Source organism: Amblyraja radiata, chromosome 14 (assembly GCF_010909765.2).
Source record: "Amblyraja radiata isolate CabotCenter1 chromosome 14, sAmbRad1.1.pri, whole genome shotgun sequence".
In the NCBI taxonomy this organism is placed as follows: domain Eukaryota; kingdom Metazoa; phylum Chordata; class Chondrichthyes; order Rajiformes; family Rajidae; genus Amblyraja; species Amblyraja radiata.
In genome coordinates, this window is record NC_045969.1 from 59,106,885 (window position 1) to 59,116,993 (window position 10,109).

A 10,109-nucleotide genomic window follows, 5' to 3' on the forward strand; every position below is an offset into this window, starting at 1 on the left:
CAGCCCCCTTTACTCTGATACCCCTAAATAAAATCCAGTGCAACCAATTGCCTTCAGAAGTCACCTAATTAGTAAATAGAGTCCACTTGTGTGTAATCTAATCTCAGTATAAATACAGCTGTTCTGTGAAGGCCTCAGAGGTTTGTTAGAGAACATTAGTGAACAAACAGCATCATGAAGCCCAAGGAACACACCAGACAGGTCAGGGATAAAGTTGTGGAGAAGTTTAAAGCAGGGTTAGGTTATAAAAAAATATCCCAAGCTTTGAACATCTCACGGAGCACTGTTCAATCCATCATCCGAAAATGGAAAGAGTATGGCACAACAGCAAACCTACCAAGACATGGCCGTCTACCTAAACTGACAGGCCGGGCAAGGAGAGCATTGATCAGAGAAGCAGCCAATGGTAACTCTGGAGGAGCTGCAGAGATCCACAGCTCAGGTGGGAGAATCTGTCCACAGGACAACTATTAGTCGTGCACTCCGCAAATCGGGCCTTTATGGAACAGTGGCAAGAAGAAAGCCATTGTTGAAAAAAAGTCATAAGAAGTCCCGTTTGCAGTTTGCCACAAGTGTTAGTTTTCCACCACACATAGCATTTTGCATTTAGGCCAAAAACTTTAATTTTGGTCTCATCTGACCAGAGCACCTTCCTCCACATGTTTGCTGTGTCCCCCACATGGCTTGTGGCAAACTGCAAACGGGACTTCTTATGGCTTTTTTTCCAACAATGGCTTTCTTCTTGCCACTCTTCCATAAAGGCCCGATTTGTGGAGTGCACGACTAATAGTTGTCCTGTGGACAGATTCTCCCACCTGAGCTGTGGATCTCTGCAGCTCCTCCAGAGTTACCATGGGCCTCTTGGCTGCTTCTCTGATCAATGCTCTCCTTGCCCGGCCTGTCAGTTTAGGTGGACGGCCATGTCTTGGTAGGTTTTCAGTTGTGCCATACTCTTTCCATTTTCGGATGATGGATTGAACAGTGCTCCGTGAGATGTTCAAAGCTTGGGATATTTTTTTATAACCTAACCCTGCTTTAAACTTCTCCACAACTTTATCCCTGACCTGTCTGGTGTGTTCCTTGGGCTTCATGATGCTGTTTGTTCACTAATGTTCTCTAACAAACCTCTGAGGCCTACTTCTTCTTCTTTGGAGTTTTACGGCAGCCGGCATCCACAATGTTGCATTGCTGCCACCTTCTGGCTTCACTCCACAGTCCTCATGTCTTTACATTATATCCTTTTTATAAGGCCAGAGGCCCTCAAGAAATTAAACAACACCTTTACTCCTTTTCCTTCCCCTCCATACTCTAGAATGTTCTTTTCTGATATATCTGTCATTCCAATTTTCTTCATTTCACTGATCAAAACTCTTCTTTCTGTTTCATATCTTCTACATGCAACTAGAGCATGCTGAACTGTTTCCGGCTGATGGCATTCCTCACACAGCCCAGTAGGGTGTTTTCCCAACATTTTTAATGTGCTGTTCAGGTGAGTGTGTCCTATCCTCAATCTTGCTAATACTACCTGTTCTCTCCTGTTCCCCCCTCTTCTTGCTGTAATGCCCACTCTATTTTGTAGCGAATAGAGGTGTCTCCCCTTTGTCTCCTGTTCCCAGTATTGTTGCCATTCCTGATTTATTTTCTTCCACACAATGTGTTTTCCTTCAGATTTGGATAATTGTAAGTTTACCTCTATGTTCTCTTTTTTAACGGCCTCTTTTGCTAATTTATCCACTTTTTCATTTCCTAGCACACCAATGTGTGCTGGGACCCACAACAAAGCCATGTCACTGCCCTTCCTTGTTACTTGGCTTAATAGTAGTAGAATTTCATACACTAGGTCAGGCCGCCTATGGGATGCACCAGACCCAATACTCTGGATTGCAGACAATGAGTCGCTACATATTAATACTTTGCATGGTTGCACCTGTTCTATCCACCGAACTGCCATCAAAATAGCGTACAGTTCCACTGTATATACTGCCAAATAGTTATTTGTTCTTTTGCAAATCTCAACATTCATCCCTTGCACTACCACAGCTGCCCCTGTTGTTTCAGCTACTGGGTCCTTTGATCCATCTGTGAAAATTAAGAGGTGTTCCCTGTATCTATTATATATATGGTTATGGTATTCTGTTTTTAGGTCCGAATTTTTTTCCTTCCTTTTTGCCTCCCATATCTCCAGATCAACTTTTGGGATGTTCAGTAACCATATTGGGACAGATGGCCACAATACTGCAGGGCAGAACTCTTTGTCCTCTACTTCCATGTCCCTTGCCACACCTCCTCCAACCCAGCCGAAGCTTCCAGACTGAGCCACCCCTCTCTCCCAGCACTCCTGTACTACCTGTTTTGTTGGGTGGTTCTCTCCATGACCCTTAAGGCTTAGCCAGTAATTAGCCATTAGTTGTCTGCGGCGCAGTCTCAACGGCATCTCCCCAGTTTCCACCTGTAGTGCACATACAGGTGACGTCCGCACACCTCCTATACAGATTCTTAGAGCTTCCGCTTGGACTTTGTCCAACTCGGACAACACTGACTTAGATGCTGATCCATAAGCTATACTGCCATACTCTAGTCTGGATCTGATCAGTGATACATAGATATGTTTAAGAGATAATATATCTGCTCCCCACTCTAAACCTGCTAAGCATCTCATTACATTGATGGCTTTTTTGCATTTTCCAATTATTTTTGTAATGTGGACCCTCCATGTTAATCTGGAGTCAAAATGGACTCCCAGGAAACGGAAATATTTTACTCTTTCCAAATTGTTGCCGTATAGTTTTAACTGGACATCCTCTTTAATTTTCTTCCTTGTGAAAACCATTGTCTTTGTCTTCTCTATAGAGAATTTAAAACCCCATTTCACTCCCCACTCTTCCACCTGGGCTATCCCTTGCTGCATTTTACCCACGATAAAATCTATATTCTTCCCCTTTCTCCATAGGCTGCCATCATCTGCAAAGAGCGATCGCCCCATCTCTGGTTGAATGTTTGCAAATATATCATTAATCATGATTGAGAATAGGATCGGGCTTATCGCACTTCCCTGGGGAGTTCCATTCTCGACTACACATTTACTAGAGATGTCTGACCCTATTTTAACTTGGATACTTCTACCGTTAAGAAAATCCATTATCCAGTTAAAAATATTTCCTCCTACTCCCATTAAATGCAGCTTTATTAGAAGACCTTCTCTCCACAACATATCATAAGCCTTCTCTACATCAAAAAATACAGTAACTACAGATTCTTTTTTAACTTGTGCTTTCCTCATATCATCTTCCAAGCACAGAACTGGATCATTAGTACCTCTCCCTTTTCTAAAGCCACTCGGATAATTAGCCACTATACCGTTTTCTTCCATTAGATGCATTAATCTTTCATTTACCATTCTTTCCATCAGTTTACACATGTGTGCTGTTAAAGCTATAGGTCTATAATTTACTGGATTACTTGCATCTTTCCCTGGTTTCCTAATAGGCACAATGATTGCTTCCTTCCACCTCTCCGGTATTCGCCCTTCTTCCCACACCTTGTTATATAGTGCAAGTATCTTTTGCAGTCCCTCCTCACTTAGATGCTTTATCATTATGTAGCAAATATCATCCTTCCCTGGGGCTGAGTTCTTACACTTGGCCAGAGCTCTCTTTAGCTCCCCCAAATAAAATGGAATATTGTACTTGTCCTCTGTGATACCTTTCCTTTAACCATATAACCATATAACAATTACAGCACGGAAACAGGCCATCTCGGCCCTACAAGTCCGCGCCGAACAATTATTTTCCCTTAGTCCCACCTGCCTGCACTCATACCATAACCCTCCATTCCCTTCTCATCCATATGCCTATCCAATTTATTCTTAAATGATACCAACGAACCTGCCGCCACCACTTCCACTGGAAGCTCATTCCACACCGCTACCACTCTCTGAGTAAAGAAGTTCCCCCTCATGTTACCCCTAAACTTCTGTCCCTTAATTCTGAAGTCATGTCCTCTTGTTTGAATCTTCCCTATTCTCAAAGGGAAAAGCTTGATCACATCAACTCTGTCTATCCCTCTCATCATTTTAAAGACCTCTATCAAGTCCCCCTTTAACCTTCTGCGCTCCAGAGAATAAAGACCTAACTTATTCAACCTATCTCTGTAACTTAGTTGTTGAAACCCAGGCAACATTCTAGTAAATCTCCTCTGTACTCTCTCTATTTTGTTGACATCCTTCCTATAATTGGGCGACCAAAATTGTACACCATACTCCAGATTTGGTCTCACCAATGCCTTGTACAATTTTAACATTACATCCCAGCTTCTATACTCAATGCTCTGATTTATAAAGGCTAGCATACCAAAAGCTTTCTTTACCACCCTATCTATATGAGATTCCACCTTCAAGTAACTATGCACGGTTATTCCCAGATCCCTCTGTTCAACTGTATTCTTCAATTCCCTACCATTTATCATGTACGTCCTATTTTGATTTGTCCTGCCAAGGTGTAACACCTCACATTTATCAGCATTAATAAGGCCTCAACATTTTCCTCTCTTGTTCTTTCCCTACCTCTTCTTCCTTCATCTGACAAGTTGCGGGAGCTGTGAACCCTACTAAAAGTGTTAACCATTAGTTCTGCTTTGTCTTTATTTGAGACTACAGTTTGATCTCCATTTGTTAGGATAGGATAACTCCACTCCCTTTTATCACCTTCCATTTTTTTAATCATCCCCCATATCTCCCCTACCTGTGTTGTGTTTCCAATTGAATCACAATACTTCCTCCAATATGCTCTTTTTGTTTGTCTTATAGTCCTCCTTACAATTGCCTGAGCCTGTTTGTAATTAATCATGTGTTGGTAGTTATGAGTTCTTTTTAATAATCTGAATGCTCTGTTTCTATTCACCACTGCCTCTTTACATTTATTGTCCCACCATGGCACAGCTTTCCTTTTTGATCTTCCTTTACTTTTAGGTATGGAAACTAATGCTGCTCTTTTGATACCTTCTGACAATTTATTCTCAAAGTTTTCTATATCTGTCTCTTCTTGTATCGGTTTTACATATCTATCACTTTCCTCCTTAAATTTCTCCCAATTAGCCTTTCCAAACACCCATCGTCCACTTCTGTTTTCTTTACTCATAGTTAAAGTAATATTTATTTTGCATAGCACAGGATGATGATCACTTCCTATGGTACCCTTTTCATATACTTCCCAGTTACATTTAGCAGCAATCCTATTAGAAATAAGTGTAAGGTCCAACACAGACTCCTTCCCTGTCCTAACATCTACCCTGGTCTTCTTTCCATCATTTAGACATACTAGATTACCATCATTTAATAATTCCTCAATTACCTGTCCATTATTATCTGACTTTCCACTGCCCCATAATGTATTATGTGCGTTAAAGTCCCCACACCAAATAACATTAGATTTGCTCTGGCCTTCTACTTCCTGTAACTTATTGACCTCTAATCGCTTACATGGATTATAGTAATTTATTACCACTATTCCTCAGTTCTATTCATACTGACTCCATATCTCCTGATTCAATGTCACCCCTCGCAAGGGACTGAATTTCATTCCTCACCAACAGGGTAGCCCCACCCCCTCTGCCCACCTGTCTGTCTTTTCAATAGGACGTATACCCTTGAATATTCAGTTCCCAGCCCTGGTCCTCTTGCATGTTGGCCTTCATAACAAGAGGATTTGAGTATAGGATCAAAGAGGTCCTTCTGCATTTGTACAGGGCCTTAGTGAGACAAAACCTGGAATCTTAAGTGCAGTTTTGGTCTCCATTGAGGGAGTGCAGCGTAGGTTCACAAGGCTAATTCCTGGGATGGTGGGACTGTCATACAGTGGCTTGCAAAAGTTTTCATACCCCTTGAACTTTTCCACATTTAGTCACGTTACAACCACAAACGTAAATGTATTTTATTGGGATTTTATGTGATAGACCAACACAAAGTGGCGTATAATTGTGAAGTGGAAGGAAAATGATACATGGTTTTCAAATTTTTTTACAAATAAAAAACTGAAAAGTGTGGCGTGCAAAAGTATTCAGCCCCCTTTACTCTGATACCCCTAAATAAAATCCAGTGCAACCAATTGCCTTCAGAAGTCACCTAATTAGTAAATAGAGTCCACTTGTGTGTAATCTAATCTCAGTATAAATACAGCTGTTCTGTGAAGGCCTCAGAGGTTTGTTAGAGATCATTAGTGAACAAACAGCATCATGAAGCCCAAGGAACACACCAGACAGGTCAGGGATAAAGTTGTGGAGAAGTTTAAAGCAGGGTTAGGTTATAAAAAAATATCCCAAGCTTTGAACATCTCACGGAGCACTGTTCAATCCATCATCCGAAAATGGAAAGAGTATGGCACAACTGAAAACCTACCAAGACATGGCCGTCCACCTAAACTGACAGGCCGGGCAAGGAGAGCATTGATCAGAGAAGCAGCCAAGAGGCCCATGGTAACTCTGGAGGAGCTGCAGAGATCCACAGCTCAGGTGGGAGAATCTGTCCACAGGACAACTATTAGTCGTGCACTCCACAAATCGGGCCTTTATGGAAGAGTGGCAAGAAGGAAGCCATTGTTGAAAAAAAGCCATAAGAAGTCCCGTTTGCAGTTTGCCACAAGCTATGTGGGGGACACAGCAAACATGTGGAGGAAGGTGCTCTGGTCAGATGAGACAAAAATTAAAGTTTTTGGCCTAAATGCAAAATGCTATGTGTGGTGGAAAACTAACACTTGTGGCAAACTGCAAACGGGACTTCTTATGGCTTTTTTTCAACAATGGCTTTCTTCTTGCCACTCTTCCATAAAGGCCCGATTTGCGGAGTGCACGACTAATAGTTGTCCTGTGGACAGATTCTCCCACCTGAGCTGTGGATCTCTGCAGCTCCTCCAGAGTTACCATTGGCTGCTTCTCTGATCAATGCTCTCCTTGCCCGGCCTGTCAGTTTAGGTGGACGGCCATGTCTTGGTAGGTTTTCAGTTGTGCCATACTCAATGGAGACCAAAACTGCACTTAAGATTCCAGGTTTGGTCTCACTAAGGCCCTGTACAAATGCAGAAGGACCTCTTTGATCCTATACTCAAATCCTCTTGTTATGAAGGCCAACATGCAAGAGGACCAGGGCTGGGAACTGAATATTCAAGGGTATACGTCCTATTGAAAAGACAGACAGGTGGGCAGAGGGGGTGGGGCCGCCCTGTTGGTGAGGAACGTGACAAAATGTGGAAAAGTTCAAGGGGTATGAATACTTTTGCAAGCCACTGTATGCTGAGAGAATGGAGCAGCTGTGCTTTTATACTCTGGAATTTAGGAGGATGAGAGGGCATGTTATTGAAACATATAAGATTATTAAATGGTAGGACACGTTACTGGTAGGAAACATGGTCCCGATGTTGGGGGAGTCCAGAACCAGGGGCCACAGTTTAAGAATAAGGGGTAGGTTATTTAGAACGGAGATGAGGAAAATATCTTTCACCCAGAGAGTTGTGAATCTGTGGATTCTGCCTCAGAAGAGAGAGTTAGATAGGGCTCTTAAAGATAGCGGAATCAAGAGATATGGGGGGAAGTCTGGAACGGGGTACTGATTGTGAATGATCAGCCATGATCACAGTGGTGGTGCTGGATCGAAGGGCCGAATGGTCTACTCCTGCACCTATTGTGTATTGTCGATTGTTTATTCCATCCATGTCTATGTAATTCCCACAACTACACAAATAACTACACAAAGTCCCACAAATAACGCCAATACTAGTGCAATAAAGTCCAAAGTGCTTAGTGCAACCAAAAACAGTCCATAGTTGATAATTGCTGAGGTTAGTGTTGTGTTGTTTAGAGGGATATGGGCCAAATGCCATTTTAACTCTCCTGGCCATTCTCATATTAATCTTCCTGTCCTGGGCCTCCTCCTTTGCTCGAGTGAGACCACACACAACCTGGAGGAACAGCACTTCATATCCCACGGGTAGCTCACAACACAACGGTATGAATATTAAATTCTCAAATTCTGAGTAACTTCACCTTAAATTTATCCCCTCGCCCCTCCCAAGGTGCCCCCTTCCTCCACGCTAGTTGTGTTACCAGCTCCACACTTCTCCACACGGTTTCTCTTGAGATCACACCTACTCCAGCCAACAATGGGGCTACCAGGCACTGCCCTGCCTGAGGTCATTTGTGGCTGGCCCTGATCTCACCTCCATATAACCATATAACCATATAACAATTACAGCACAGAAACAGGCCATCTCGACCCTTCTAGTCCGTGCCGAACACGTATTCTCCCCTAGTCCCATATACCTGCGCTCAGACCATAACCCTCCATTCCTTTCCCGTCCATATAACTATCCAATTTATTTTTAAATTATAAAAACGAATCTGCCTCCACCACCTTCACTGGAAGCTCATTCCACACAGCCACCACTCTCTGAGTAAAGAAGTTCCCCCTCATGTTACCCCTAAACTTCTGTCCCTTAATTCTCAAGTCATGTCCCCTTGTTTGAATCTTCCCTACTCTCAGTGGGAAAAGCTTATCCACGTCAACTCTGTTTATCCCTCTCATCATTTTAAAGACCTCTATCAAGTCCCCCCTTAACCTTCTGCGCTTCAAAGAATAAAGCCCTAACTTATTCAACCTTTCTCTGTAACTTAGTTGCTGAAACCCAGGCAACATTTTAATAAATCTCCTCTGTACTCTCTCTATTTTGTTGACATCCTTCCTATAATTAGGCGACCAAAATTGTACCCCATACTCCAGAATTGGCCTCACCAATGCCTTGTACAATTTTAACATTACATCCCAACTTCTATACTCAATGCTCTGATTTATAGGTCCAGGTCTACTTTTAGTCTGAAGACGGTTCACGGCCTAAAATGTCACCCATTCCTTTTTCTCCAGAGATGCTGCCTGACCCGCTGAGTTACTCCAGCACTCTGTGAAACATCACTTATCCATGTTCTCCACAGATGCAGCCTGACCCGCTGAGTTACTCCAGCACTCTGTGTTCATCTTTAGGCCAACCAAGGGAAAGTGGGATTAGTGTAGATAGTCGGTATGGACAAGTTGGGCCGAAGGGCCTGTCTGCCTTTTTGAGGCAGCAACTTCAGTAGATGCCTTCAATGTTGGGGAGGTCAGTACAGTGGGAATGGACTGGGCAGTGTCTAATGGATTGTCAAAGGGAAATAGTGAAATGCGAGATTATAAAGAATTATTATGGATTGGCCTTTACAGGAGGTCACTAAGAACATTCAAGGAAAACTAAATGACTGAGCATGGAGGGTGAAGTGACACCGTGATGTAGCGGTAGAGTTACTGCCTTACAGTGCCAGAGGTACAGGTTCGATCCTGATCTCAGGTGCTGTTTGTACAAAGTTTGAAATTTCTCCCTGTGACCGCGTGGGTTTTCTCCGGGTGCTCTAGCTTCCTCTCACATTCAAAGGATGTCCAAGTTTGTAGTTTCATTGGCTTCTGAAAAATGGAAACTGTCCCTAGTGTGTAGGATAGTGCTCGCATACTGCCTGTCAGCGCGAACTCATTGGGATGATGGACCTGTTTCTGTGCTGTATTTCTGAAGTCAAGTCTAAACTTAGATTCTATACATAACAAAAACTCTGACCTTGTGCTCTTCCGGATGGTCTTTCTATTTGCACAACAACGTTTCGCGATAGCACTACGATTTTTTTGCCAGTTCACTCGCCGTTCTCCTGTGCTGTGAGGGCAACAAGTTTCGTTCTGATCGATTGAATGTTGTAAAAGTTAGCGAGGTTTAAAAATCTTAAGAACCGCCCGTGCGCAGGTCGATCTCTCCTGCCAGTCAGCGCCGCGCAGATTGGTCTCTTCCCCTGTCCCTCCCTGGGACGGTCTGTCCCTACCTGCGCCATCACATCTTTACTGGAGCTGAGGATGGCCGGCAGAGGTTTCCAACCGGACTTTCGGAGGGACCCGAAGTAGGCCCGCCCCAAGCAGCCCCGCCCCAAGCAGCAGCCCCGCCCCCAGCAGCAGCCCCGCCCCCAGTAGCAGCCCTTCCCCCAGTAGCAGCCCCGCCCCCAGTAGCAGCCCCGCCCCCAGTAGCAGCCCTGCCCCCAGTAGCAGCCCCGCCGCC